This window comes from Triturus cristatus, chromosome 6 (assembly GCF_964204655.1).
Source record: "Triturus cristatus chromosome 6, aTriCri1.1, whole genome shotgun sequence".
NCBI lineage: Eukaryota > Metazoa > Chordata > Amphibia > Caudata > Salamandridae > Triturus > Triturus cristatus.
In genome coordinates this window covers 717,923,079-717,938,232 of record NC_140589.1, presented here as the reverse complement: position 1 = coordinate 717,938,232, position 15,154 = coordinate 717,923,079, and the positions used below count along the sequence as shown (strand labels likewise).

General features: G+C 47.3%; 1 protein-coding gene across 2 annotated transcripts in view; it reads right to left on the bottom strand.

The window, feature by feature from the left end:
- Nucleotides 1-15,154, bottom strand: part of SCML4 (Scm polycomb group protein like 4) — a 552,972-nt gene that overhangs the window by 196,361 nt on the left and 341,457 nt on the right. The window lies entirely within an intron of this gene.

Genomic DNA, 15,154 nt, shown 5'->3' with positions numbered 1-15,154 from the left:
TATGGATGTTATCAAAGCATTTAGATGTGGAGTTAGGTATAGAAAATCTATACATACTTACTGGTTGATAATTTGGTTCTCAATATTTTGGTCACGATATTGTTGCCACTTGATATTCGTTACTCCATATTCTGGATCTACACCGCAAAAACTGGCATAAAGCCTACTAGGTTAGTGAGGTCACAAGGTGTTTCTTTAGAATCACAAAACTCAATTCTCTCTTCAGGGAGATATAAAGAAAAAATGCAAGAGACTAGTTACAAAATATTAAAAGCCTTCAAATATCCTTGATTTTTTTTATCACTCAGATGAAGTCTACTTTTGTGTTTGTTGCTCACTGATGAAGATGTAATCAGTGCGTAATTTGTAAAAAAAAAAAAGTGCCAGGGCTCTAGTCAGTAGGCCACTTCCCCTTTAACTGCCCATTGCCGCTGTCAATTACAGTAACAGCATAACTAAGAAGACACACTCCTAAAAGTGTGACAATTCTGACAATTTCAGGACATCAAAGTTAAAAGAATGGCCTTGGCAGCAGGTATTATTCATTCTTATTGTATATTGAATTAATAAACAACAGTTATTGTGCTCATCTCTGAATTAAAAAAACAGCGCCACCATGTGGCAGACTGTCATAGGTACGGTGCTGACAATTAAGTGCTGGTGCCCAGCACTGGAAACCACCGGCTCAAATTAAGCACTGGGTGTAATTGTTCTTACTTGTATAGTCTGGAACTAATCTGATGTTACTTTATTATAGAATAAACAACGTGGACAAGCCCACAAAGAAATATGATCACTTCAGGTGACTCAGTAACCTGTACCGGAGCACAGACATCCAGTGGATGTGTAAGAAGACCCCTCGCCCACCAACCTAGTTGGTGGCATGCTTCATCATTGGGGTCCCAGCTGGGCTGCCGAATGCAACCCAGCTGTGCTACAACGCCTGATTTCAGCGGAGCGGATTTTGTGATGTGAGGTGAGTGCTCTGTGTGATGTGAAGAAATGTTAAAAATGTCTATAAGAAATACCCTTATGAAAAACTTTAATAAAAGGTTCTTAGGACATAATTAAAAACTCAGGCGGGATATGGTGAAGGTAATATTGAGCTTCGATATCCCTGAGATATAAGTCAACTAGTTTCAGCCTTCTACGTAGATCCTGAGGCTTTCATCAGGACCATTGTGAAGTGGCTAAAAAAGTGGAAGTAGCCACGGAAGTGCAATATCAGCACACCTACTAAAGTGTGCTGTGACTGTGGTGGGCACACCGTACTTACGGACCCATTGAAGGTAGGTTTTTTCACCCTTAGTCAATCGGACACACTGATCCTGCCAGGGGGAACCTCCTGTAGTCACAAATTCGTCAAGGAATGGTTCCCTCCTATCAAACCTGCATTGTGCTTGGTCAGGATCTCGCCGGTTACTTTATTATATGCATTGCATCAAGAAACTTCATGCATATATGCATGTTTAAACGAGTGCAATATGTCAAGAACTGATGCATGGAGTGTTTGCCCCTGTAAGGAAGGAGGCAATCCGCTAGAACAAGGCCTTGGGTTCGAAAATACAATAAAATCATATTCTCAGGGGCCAGGTCTGTTATGCAGGATTGGGCTGGATTGACATCCCCAGCCTCTTCTTTGCATCGTTTCCTGCAAAGGCCTAATGACAATACAGCAGGAAAAGCCAAGACAGTTGGAAAAGCAAAAAGACTTGTGTTGCTGGGGGGGGGGGGGGTGCGGGGGGGGTGCGGGGGGATAGTGAGAGGAATTTCAAATTATCAAGCCTGACAAGTGCAAGCTTGTCTTCAAAATAAAAATTGGAATGAACTCTCAGGACCCAGGCGTAAAAGCAAGCAGACAAGTCGAGAGGAAAGATAGTGTTACATCTGGTGAAACTAAAGTATGTGAAAATACCTTTCCAGCGAGAAAACGAGTAAATCAATATGCAGGATGACAAGAAGAGAAGTGAAATGCTGCCATAATAATGGAAAAAGGCGAAGTGCAGTTGGAGAGGCTGGCAAAAAAAACCTCAGAAACACTTCATACAGCAGCAGGGCGGATCAAAGGATACAGGACTGGCCATTTTTCACACTGGGCATTTCCCCAGCGGGTCGGAGCTTTTGGAAGCCTCTGTCACACACTCCAGCTCCAAAAAGGACATGGGGGCATGGAGGGGAGGAAGAGGGAGGGGTGGAGAGAGAAAGAGACGATGGGAAGAAAGCTGGAGGAAAGAGAGAGAAAGAGAAAGGGGGTGAGAGAGAACAGCGAGAGAGGAAGAAGGCAGGAGACTGGACGTATGGGAAAAGAGTGAAAGACATAAAAAGAAGGGGGTGGGCTGGTTTGAACATGGGTTTCTTTAAGTCACAGTTCGGCCATGAAAGAGCTAGGATCACATGTGAATTTGACCGCATTGGAGGAAAGACGTGATTTTGGCAGCACCAATCACAGTTAGATCTGCAGAGAGAGAGAGAGAAGCAGGGGCGTAGCATCCATTAGTGCAGCAGGTGCAGTGGCACCAGGGCCCAGAGCCTTCTGGTGGGGGGCACGGAACACTGATTATTGATGTATTTTGTAACAGAAGCCAGATAGACCATTCCCTTTCTTGTACTGGGGCCCATGACACTGGTTACACTACTGGAGAGAGGTTATAGAAGCAGTTACAGGAAAAGGGTCTTGAAGCCAAAATGTTCCTACCCTTGGAGTTACTAATGGCATCAGTAACTCCGAGTGTGGAGAAAATCCCGGCCATTACAAGCTGGATAATGAGGTATCTTGGAAATGAGGATTTGCAGGGGGAATCCGTAGTTTCGGGTCTGAATCCCCGTTAATTCCCCATTTCCTCACGGATTTTCAAATGGGGATTTCAATTGCTTTCGAAAACATTATTTAAAATTTTAGAGATTATGAAAATAAAAAAACATGTTTCACTGAACTCAAGGAACTGACGAGATGAGAAAACCTTATCTCTCCATATTAACAAAAAGAAAATTAAATGTAACGAAATACGTAGATTTAGAGTGTATTTGAAATATAATGAAGAAACGGTAGCATGGACGAAATTGTCAAACTAGGAGAATATTTGCAAAATAGAGATTGCTTCAGTACTTGTGCAGTAGTGGGCAAAAGAATATGCGGGAGAGAAACCACATTTTACTAATGAAATAGTAAAAGGTTTGACGAGACAAGTGGAGAGGATACAGTGTAACTTTATAATAATAAATATAAAATTTGGAAAAACATGTGCTTTAATAGGATCCGGCTAGCATAGGTAAAATACTGTATTGTCAGAAGATTTAGGAGAGAGTTTTAAAGCTGGAAATAACTACTTAGGAGGAGTAGGACCAACTAAGTCTATGGGTGAACAAACAGAATTACAAGATCCATTAAATAATTGGACCCATAAAGAAAAAAGTAGTAAAAGTAAGAACAATAATGCAGATTGGATAAACATGTTACTGCTTGTATTTTTATTACTCCCAGAGATGAGATGAGCAGGGCTGTAAAAAATGTCTTCTGTCATTGTTTCTCTAAGTGTAATATAAAGTCTTGAGTGATGCGGCACTTTCCTTACTCAGCAAAGAGGGGAAGTGCCAAAACTGTATAGTTCATATAGACATATTTCTTTGCTGAATTGAAATGCAAATTCTTCAAATAACATGCTAAGATAATGTGAGGTGCTGTCTGATAAAGATGCGTTGGAGGTCGCAAACGGGTTTAGACGGCTCTGTCACGATAACAGTAATCAGTCCTTGGGCAATACTTTCTCGCTCTTTTTCCCACTTTTCACATTTCAATTTCTTAAAAAGTTGGTTCTTTATTGAGATCTCAATTTGTGCTTCTCACAGGGTGTTCCATATGGTTCTTGAGGGATAGAAGGGAATCTGTCAGAGCATTCTACAGGAACTGTCGTCTGATGGGAGGAATAGGCGTTTAAATGGATCCAGCCGCGGCACCTGGAGGGAGTTCCGTGGGGCGGAAAGGCGGGGCGGAGGAGGGGCAGCTTGGGGGGTACTAAAAACCAGAATATGGATAATTGGAGGTAAGTAAACAAATAAATAAAACAAATTTCGTAGCGCGCGCTGCATCGCAATTTGCGATGCAGGGCGCGCTACGAAATTCGTTTTATTTATTTAATTGTTTACTTACCTCCAATTATCCATATTCCGGTTTTTAGTACCCCCACCCTGCCCCTCCCCTGCCCCGCTTTTCCGCCCCACGGAACACCCTCCAGGGGCCGCGGCTGAATGGATCTCACTTTCTTGCTCCACCCGTATTGTTCACACCCCCATTTCTCATTGGAGGGGTTCTTCCCCTTGTAATCACTTTCCTTCTCTTTACTTCTGAAGCAAGTCTGAGTGACCCAGAATGTCCCCTTTACATGATGACTGCAGTGGCAGGTCTGAAACATGTTTACAGGGCTACTTAAGGTGGTGGCACACGCAGTGCAGCAGGCCCACCAGTAGCATTTCATTTACATGACATGGGCACACACAGTGAACTTTACTAGGCACTTATGAGTAAAACAAATATGTAAATTGTGGATAAAATCAATGTTACCATGTTTAAAGTAAAGAGCACGTGCACTTTAGCACTGGTTAGCAGTGGTAAAGAGCTCAGAGTCCTAAGGCCACAAAAACAAAGTCAGCAAAAACAAGAGGTCTGAAGGCAAGAAGTCAGGGGAAACCACACCAAGGATGCCAGTCACGCTATATATTGATTTGAAATGTATAAACAAGCATTGGCAAAAACCCATAAGTCTCCCCTTTGCATGGTGCTGGCCAACCTTTTTGAAAAACAACAATGCTTGCTTAGTACACATGCTGCCCAAATGCTGAATCAAAGCACCAACATTTTCTGACATTGTGGGTATGGTACATCTGTAATGATGTAAAATAAAACCGAAATATATCCATTTCAAAAAGGATCTTTTTGTCCTTAATTTGTTATCATATGATTCCATCGAGGTCCTAAACATCACAGATAAACACTTTTCACCAGGCCTCATAATAACAGCAGGCTGCATTCTGGGATTTTGAACTCATGTTCACTATATTATATTTGAAACTTCAATTCCCAGAATGCAGCACGATGTTGGCTCAAAAGCCAGGACCTACTGAAGTGGTTCACTGGTATCATTTGGGGCAATAGGCCCAGCAATAGGAAATGGTGTTGGGTTTATTTACATCCTCTCTCATCCATTTTGCAAATATGTTGGGCTGAATTAAAAGATGCGCTTGTAAACAATAAAACGGTATAAAAGGTTACAGAGTCAAAACGTGTTTTCACGTGCAGTCTTTGTGTTCTGCTAAGCTGACAGAAACGAGGTTCTCTGGCAGGTGCACCAAAGTGTCTCAGGTGGGGCTATCCTCCTTTTAGTTGACCCCGGAGCTGGCCCTGTTTTACACATTTCCTGTTTCGGGGGGAGTAATGAGTGAACTTAATGGTCTTGTAACAGCAGATGCTTTCAAACTCAGATTATTCACGCATGGCAGGCTCAGACGAGCTTCAAATTTTGAGAAGTTAAGAAACTTTTAAGTCTGTCGATTTGCTGGCTGGGCCTGCAACCAGTTGGCGGCTGCATCTTCGCACCTTGCCACGTCTGACAGAGGATGCAGGGCAGACGTCGTAGTTTATTTTACTCCACGCAGGTTTTTTTTCAACCTACTTACTGCACCGGGCAGGGTACGCTGCGTCAGTGTGTACAGTGCTGGGCAGCACCACATCCTGTTCGGGAACTCAACCTCCGCATGAATCAACACCAGACGAGCCTCTTTACTCACGGCAGAGGAGCAGGCGAGGAAACCAGCAGCCACCCTCCCCTGCTCTCGCGAGATAATTTTATGAACATCAAACCACATGAAGGGAATATTGAAAAGATAGAGTAGGGTTGTCTGACACAAGAGCGGCAGCTGCTGCTTTATTAAAAGACTGTGTACAAAGCAGTGCTTAATTTGTAAAATAATAAGGGCCAGGGCCCTGGCCAGCCGGCCACTGCAACTTGCACCGCTCATTGCCCCGACATCGCTGCCAAAGACGGTGCAAAACATCTCTCTCGCCTGCAAGTGCAACAGTTCAGATTATTAGAGGTCCCCATAACTAAGGGAATGGCTGTGGAGGTAGTTATTAATAATGTTTAATATATGTGGTGTAGCGGTCTAGTCTGCGGGCGCACACTGCGTGTGACGTCAGCAGACTTCCGGTAGCGGCCATTTGCATCGGCAGAAGCGTGCCGATTCCAAACTGTACAGAGCTCCGCTCCGGCGCTCCCGCACATGTTATTTAAATAAGGAAACGTGCACAACAGCAAGGCGTGAGAGTAGTCCTTGCCAGCAGGCTCACCCACACACACACTAACTTTACAATGGCGACGAGGTGGTGAGGGAGTGACAGGCACTTCGGACCCAGCCCACGTGGGGAGCAGTGAGCCCGGCGGGACACACCACGCGCACAAAGAAGGGAGCGCGGCAGAGCAGCGGGGAGTGCGCCCTGGAGCAGCGACTGGCAGACTCAGCGCACCAGACACACCAGACGCTGGTCACCCTGCAGGGAGGACTCATGGCTACAGTGCCCATGCCGCCCGGAGGGAGAAGTGTGCACCAGTCCGAGAAGGGAGGTGTCCAGCACCCTGGAGGAGGTCAGTGGAAGCCACACGGAGAGCGGGGAGGCCAGCCAGGAAGACGAAGCGAGGGGCAGGGACGCCCAAGAGGCGGAGACACCTGACAATTCCACCCCTAGAAGAAGGCGCGCCAGCGGCCGAGAGAAGATGAGCTCTCAGACCTTCTCACTGACGAACCCAGTGCCCTTCTTGGCAAAAGCCGGGGAACCCGAGATTCCGTGGGAGGACTGGAAAAGGTATTTCTTAAACTACCTCTCAGCTCTAGAAGAAGAGGGCGAGGCACCGTTCGCGAGTACGCGGCGGAAGAAAATTCTCCTCCATCATTTGGGCACGGCGGGACAAAGAGTATACCAAGACCTGGTGAAGGAGGATAGACCAGCAGCGGACGATGATGTGTTCCGACACGCAATAGAAGACCTAGGCGCCCACTACCGCCCGGTAGTATGCACAGCAATAGATCGGTATAACTTCTACCATAGGAAGCAAAATAAAGGGGAGTCGGTCGATGAATACGTGGCGGCCCTACAGAAATTGGCTCTAACATGTAAATTTGGAACCTTACAAGAAGATCTGATAAGAGACCAAATCATCATGCATACGGTGAATTCCTCCATTCAAGAGAAGCTGTGGACAAATGGCGACGCACCGTTGAAGACAGTCGTGGCCTTAGTAAAAAAGGCGGAATTGACCAGGAGGTGTGCAGAAGCGGCCAAACGCGAAAGCCACCCAGAGGAAGCGGTGTGCAAAGTGGAGGACCGGAAAAATACGGACAGCAAGCAACCAGCAGGACAGCAAGGAACACGGAACTACAAAAGGTTCAATGCCAGAACAACAAGACCACAAGGGCAACGGCAGTGGAGTAAGAACGCCTGCTACAGGTGCGGCAGCGGCACGCATACCGCCAATGACAAGGGATGTCCGGCGTTTGGCGCCAAATGCGCATACTGTGGGCTAGTAGGCCACTATGAAAAGGTGTGCTGAAGGAAGTCCCCGAGGCAGGAAATAAAGTACGTAGCACAAGGAACACGCAAGGAGGATGAAGAAGAGAACGAAGAGGAGGACGACGAGATCTTGATAGTGGAAGAACAAGTACTGGGCATAGAGAGCTCAGCTGACAAGAAACCAAAGTGCGAAATGATGATTGGTGGGGTAAGTGTCACCATGGTAGCGGACTCGGGGTCGCCCTACACGATTATACAAAGGAAGATATGGGAGGAAGATTTTGCAACGAGAACGAAGTATCACCTGAGGCCCACTGACATCCATCCAGTGACGTTCACTGGGGAGCCCATACCCATGGTGGGATATTGCCCTTTATCCTTCGAGTTCAGTGGCAGAACGTGCAATGGGAAACTGTATGTGGCAGAAAAAGGACCATCGGTACTGGGCTGGAGAGACCAGGGAGCTTTAGGAATGAAACTGAACCCAGGGGGCCTCACGCAAGTCCTCATGACCGAAGAAGGACCAGAATATGAAGCACGGCGATGGAAGGAAGAATTCCCGGAAGTTTTCAAGGACTCCATCGGCCGCATGGCGAAGTTCACACATAGAATCCATCTCAGAGATGAGGCTCATCCGGTATCCCACAAAGTACGCAACATTCCAGTCCGTACCAGGGCTGCAGTACAGGAAGAGTTGCAGAGATTGGAAGACAACGGTGTGATAGAGGCGATCGACAACGCGGAATGGTTGGCTCCCTTAGTGGTAGCGCAGAAACCCAACGGGAAGGTGAGGTTGTGTGTTGATCTAAGGGAACTTAACAAGAACATTGTGGTGGACAAGTTCCCGCTTCCCAGGATGAACAAAATGTTAGCCAAGACCCAAGGGGCACAATGGTTCTCCACCATAGACTTGACGTCCGCCTACCATCAGATTGCCCTACACCGGTCATGCAACCATCTGACGTCGTTTATCACGCCGTTCGGATGCTACAAGTTCCTGAGGATGCCGTTCGGACTTGCCTCTGCGGCAGCAGTTTTTCAAAAACTGATGCACAGGTTGTTCCACAAGAAAATAGGTATCCAATATTTCCAGGACGACATATTGGTGATGGGTACCTCCAAAGCGGATCACAACAGAAAACTGGAAGAAGTCTTGACCGTGTTAAGGCAAAATGGACTCACCGCCCAATGGGACAAATGCAAGTTCGGAATGAACAAAGTCACGTATTTAGGGCACGAGATAAGTCAACACGGAATTGAACCTAAAGCGTCCAACGTCGCAGCAATAAAAGATGCTCCTACGCCCACGAACAAGGAAGATGTCCGAACCTTCCTGGGGATGGCAGAGTTTTATAGTAAGTTTGTACCACACTTTGCCTCCAAGACCCACCATTTAAGGTCACTTCTCAAGGACAAATCCATGTTCCAATGGACTGAAGAACAACAACAGGAATTTGAGGACGTGAAAAGACACATCAGCGAGGCCGTGCCCATACATGGATTCGACCCAAATGCACAAACCATGTTAACCACGGACGCCAGTGACCGAGGACTAGGGGCAGTGCTCACGCAAAGGACCACAGATGGAGTGATCACCACGATAAGTTTCGCGTCCCGAGCGTTAGCTCCCAACGAGAGTAAATTCAGTGTCATTGAGAAGGAGATGCTTGCGGCAGTATGGGCAATGGAGAGATTCCGGAAATTCCTGTGGGGCGGAAGGTTCCTGTTGCGCACGGACCACAAACCATTGGTGAAGGTCCTCACGTCCTGCGGGCATGAACATGCCACACCACGAATCGCCAAGATGACGCTGAGGCTACTGGACTACGTATATGATGTGGAGTATCTACCAGGACACAAGAACAAAGTGGCTGACTTCTTGAGTAGATCAGCATCCAAAGAAGTCACGGAAGTCCAGGATGAAGGAGGATGGGAGGACTACGCGTTCGCGTTCGCAGGAGATGAAAGAGCAATAAGTGCCCAGGAATGGGAGACCGAATACGACAAGGACGAGAAAATAAGTGCCGTAAAGGCATATGTAACTAACGGATGGCCGGACAAGAGATTGCTGGAGGAAGAATTGAAGCAGTATTGGGAAGTCCGGGAAGAATTGTCCGTTGGAGATAAACCATGGTTCTTGCTACGAGGCAGTAAAGTGGTCCCTCCGCACACATTGAGGCATCGCATTGTTGCCATCACACATGAGGGCCACCTAGAAATAGTGAAAACTAAATAGAGAGCAAAGGAAGACTACTGGTGGCCGGGGATGGACATAGCAGTAGAACGCCATTTAAGGGCGTGTGAGCAATGTAGCAATGCGGACAAGACCCAAAAAGTGTTACGTCCACCGCTGGGGCGATACGAATGTCCGGAAACCCCATGGGAAGAGATTTCCATCGACATCCTGGGACCAATACAGGACACGAATGACATCCAGAAATACATCACAGTGGTAATTGACCGTTACTCCAAGTGGCCGGAAGTCCACGTAGCGGATAACGCGGAAACAGAGACGATACTAGAATTCCTGACAGATGTTTTCATAAGAGAAGGGATCCCCAAAAGGATCCTGAGTGACAATGGCCCGCAATTCACATCAAGTAAGTGGGAAACTTTCATGGACAGGAACGGCATCGCAATACGACTTACACCGATATACCACCCAGCAGGAAATGGATCGGCGGAAAGATTTAACCGGGTGATCATGGGGTCGGTGCAGGCAGCGATCAGCCAAGGTGTCAATTGGGAGAAGGAGTTGAAACGGCTGATGTGGGCCTATCAGATAACGCCCACCACCACTGGGTAGAGTCCGTTCCGAGTGTTGAGAGGAAGAGAACCCTTCACTAAGGACAATGTGGCCTCGAAACGCCTATCGGTGCAAAGCCACTGGTCCCCAGCCTTGGTACGCAAGAACTTGGAGAGAGCGCAGACAGTGTACACGGAGCATTATGATAAGAAGCACAACACCAAAGAGGTCGCACTCAAGAAGGGTGAATGGGTGAGAGTCAAAATACCTACTCAAAGGAAGAAAGAAGATAGTAAGTTCACCCCCCCGTTTCAAGTGATGGAACCGTATTCAAGGTCAGCTCTTCTCACTGACGGGAAGATATGGTCCCAAGACCGCATGGCGAGATGTACACCTACGGATGGGAGGAAGACAAGTGTGGAGTCAGACAACACAGGAGCAGCCAGCGCCCGGCGGGGCCCGGAGGCAGAACGGGAGAGTCCCAAGGAAAGAGAAAGCAGTCCCCGGTTGGGAACAGGTCACAGAGAGAGAGAGGAAATGAGAGGACAGGCGTCCAACACCCAGGAGGGGACAGAACTGGAAGAGTGGAGAGACGCAGGACTAAGGAGCAGTGAAGAGGCACCCAGCCTGGGCAATGTCACCATCACTCGGAAAACTGGCGAGAGCAGTAGGTGGACACGGTGTGGCAGGAGAGTCATGCTGCCCAGGAGGTTCGGGGAGTTCAGTATGGACAGCAAGTAAGACTGCATAAGTTCAAGGAGGGTAGTTATGTTATGAGTTGTTGTAAAGGGGGAGATGTGGTGTAGCGGTCTAGTCTGCGGGCGCACACTGCGTGTGACGTCAGCGGACTTCCGGTAGCGGCCATTTGCATCGGCAGAAGTGCGCCGATTCCAAACTGTACGGAGCTCCGCTCCGGCGCTCCCGCACATGTGTTTAAATAAAGAAACGTGCACAACAGCAAGGCGTGAGAGTAGTCCTTGCCAGCAGGCTCACCCACACACACACCATCTTTACAATCTATATTGTATTCATAAACTACCCTTCTTCTCATCTCTAAATTAGATGAGCAGCGCCACCATGTGGTGGACTGTCATACCTGTGCTGTTGACAATGAAGTGGAGCCCAGCATCAGAAACCAATTAAGTGCCAGTGCCAAGCACCAGAAATCACCGGCTCAAATTAAGCACCAGTACAAAGACCGACTTTGTATCATGTGTATAAGCGGGGCGTAGCTTGGTCAGTAAGATTCTTCACATTTCCCAACAATCACGCTGGAGTATCTTGTGAAAATACACCGTATGAGAAGCAGGGCATGAGGTGGGGCTCAAGGGGCAGTACATTAGGAGTACTTATACAACAATGGGGGGAAATGTACAAGGAAGTGGCGGAGAGAGGCGTTTGCCGTCATGGCTTAACGCCTCTCTCCGCCACTTCTGAAACGCAAGGCTGCACCATATATACAAGAATGTGGTGCAGCCTTGCGTTTCCCCCTGCGATGGAGCTAAGTTTAGCAAATTTGCACCAACGCAGGCACCCTTGCACCATAGTGCAAGGGTGTCTGCGTGCAGGGGAGGATTGTTTATGTGTAGGAAGGTGTCCCATCCTGTACATAAACAATCCTAAAATGCCATTCTGTCACTGTCGTGTCTGCTTCATGCAACACACAGGAAAGTCACAAAATGACATGTTTTTAAAGGATTGTTTATGTACAGGAAGGGGGACCTTCCTGTACACTAACAATCCATGGCATTTTGGTTTTGCCATGTGTGCTGCATAAGACAGCACACATGGAAAACACAAAAACGAGGAGAAATTATTCATTTCTCCTTGTTTCGCCTATCCTAATTTTGGTGCTGCCTCCTATGTACGCCACCCTTGTACTTATGGGGCAGTGTTAAAAACAATGGGTGTTGCGGTGGAATGCCCACCGCAACACCCACTGCCCACCCCTTTCAATCTAACCATAGCGTGAAAGGGGGCCTGATTTACAAGGCAGTGTTAGGCCACGTTAAGTGACTTAATGCTGCCTTGTAAATAAGGTGCAGCCCCTATCGCCACCACAAAATCGATAAAAGTGACGTTGTGGTGGCGATAGGGGCTTGTACATATGCCCCAATATTTTTAAACTAACCAACATTCATTCCCAAACAGAGATAAGAGAGAAACTGTGTGTGTGTTTTTATTGGTGTGTATGTGAATGCCAGGTGAAATCTAACAGACACCTTGCCATACCAAACTAAAAGCACTTGTATTCAACTATATATATCGAATACATTTTTTAGGGGTCCTTAACACCTTAACTCCTCCCCCCCCCCCCCCCCCCGAAGCTACGCCCCTGTCTATAAGACAAGGAAGCCAGTGCTGTTCTAAAACAGTACAGAGCGGCAAACGAAAGTACAGGCAAGTAGCATGGGCTTGCAGGAAGAAAAAGTAAATAGCTGAGGCGTGCTGACAGCGCCATATTTCCAAGTCCTGAGCTGAGTTTAGCATCTTTTTAACTGGGGCATTCAGAGCAGTGCAATGTAAAAGCAATAAATGAATCCCAAAGGAGAGAACCTTACTGTGCTGTAAGAGGTAAAGGGGGTGGGGATGCAGCTCTGAAACAAACTGGCTCTGTAACCCCGCCCCATGAGTAGGGGCTGGATGGTGCTCTGTGGTCATCAGTGTCAGAGGTGCTGTGCTGACAGTGAGTGCCATTAAGAATCCGCTACTTCAGCCAGCAGCAGTTTAGTGGACTTGAAGTCACCCCTACTTTCACCATAGAAGAAGTACTGAAAATGAGGGAGTGGGGCGCGGAGCAAGCAGGGACACACTAATAACACTAGTCAAAGGAAAGGAGATGCCCAGTAACAGACTGCAGATAAAAAAATTGCACTGCCTCCCGGTGAGGAACCGGGTGCAGTTTAAGTCCCTTTGTATAGTTTTTAAAGCTCTGCAAGGGTGGGGACCTGACCATCTAAGACGCCAATTTCAGTGGTATAAACCGATAAGAACTCTAAGATCATCGGAAGCTAAACTGGTCGTAGTCCCACCCACAAATAAAGCCCAGTGGGGTGGCAGAAGCTTCTCCCTGTGTGCAGCGAAGGCCTGGAACGGTCTTGCATTTAATTTGAGAAATACCACTAGTCTTCTAGCCTTTAGGAGGGAACTGAACACCTGGCTTTTTGACAAATAACTCCTTCTTTCCAAGCTCCGCTGCATGAGAAGTAACTAGCGCCAGGACACCCTCGGGTAATCGCGCGCTTTAGAAATCTCTATAACATAACATAACATACCCTCTGAAAATGTTTAATAATGTTTACATTAAAAAACAAAACACAACGATGAGAGGCAGGAAGCAAGGGAAGGGGTGGGAAGCACAGAAGGTTCAGGTGGGAGAGGTGGGCAAACAACTGAACACTGAGCAGAGAATGCTGGGGGAAGCAATACCTTTAGAGAAAAACTACATTAAAAAACTCGAGCTATATGCAGCGACGGCTCCTCCACTAAGTCGGAGGAGCGTCACCCCACATGAAAAAATATAATGATAATAACACCATGTTATTATCATTTTCTTTTTCTGTACTAGCACTGTTGTGCTTCTTTTAGGTGCGGGGTGGGCTGGGCTGCCCACTGAGAGGGGGAGGAGTAGTCGGCACTTTCTAAGTGTGCATCACGGTTTGGTCGGCCGTCTTGGGCCGGCAAAACAGACATGCGCACTTAGCATGTTCTCCACCCGGCTGTTTTGCACAGCCGGGTGAAGAACCTGTACAGGCTCTCACTACCTGACTGAGCGCTGAACTAGGCCGCTCAGACCAATCATGATGCTGTAGTCATGCTGATGACAACAGTGTTGTGATTGGCTTAGGTGAGTCTGGGAGACTGTGTGCTCCCTGCATCGACCAGAGGAGAGGCGGCGGCCAGCAGGTGAGTACATCTTTCTTTTTTTCCTTTCCGTTTATGCATTTTTTTTTACCCCCACCCTCCCCACCCCACGAACACTACTTCCCCAAAGCAACCGCTACTGGCAAGATGGGTAAGCACTGAACGAGCTGGGGTGTAGGTGGCGGAAGAAATAGGGAGGGTTTGGAGGGGCAAGGATGCGAGGAGATCAGAAGGAATCTGGGGAGCGAGAGCAGGCAAACACATGTACTCCCTTTTTATGATGAAAGGAAAAGAAAATAGAAGTTCCTGGATGTACAAGGTTAGAAGTCATTGTTATGTCCTGCTCGACTCGTGCCTGGTCATTCCAGAGTTCTTGTTGCATGTGTGGACAAAAGGTTTGGGAATGGTGAGACACAGCCTGGCAGTTATTGCCATGATGTTGGGGGTTTCCCCTGCTGCTCTTGCCTCACATTGTTTATTCTTCCAAAAACTGCTCATCTTGCTCATAACAACGCCCTATCTTCTGTCCGTGATTGTAAGAGTCATCCAATCAAAAGGCGGGTAAAGAACTAGGCTCCAGGGGGAAGGACAAACACAAGAAGAGGAAAGAAAGCCATTGAATAAGAAGTAATAAAATGGGATAGACAAGCGAGCCAACTGATGGTATGCAATAAGCTGACTTCTGTGCCGTCTTCACACATGGGCACGCTGGGCAGTTGCCAGGGGGCCCCAAGAGCATAGGGGGCCCCTGCAGACTAGAATTTAACACTCATTTTCTATTAAACATTTTATTCCTGTGAGTGGTTGTGTAGGCAGGGCCCAGTGCATTGCTTTGCCGGGGGTCTATAATGCTGTTAAGACGGCCCTGGGTGACTTAAATCCCACAGTAAGTATTGGTATCGCCCACAATAGGCCATCAACAATAGGCAAGACCTACAAATAAGTATCTTGCTTTACCTCCAGGAAATCATAGACTTAATTTCTAA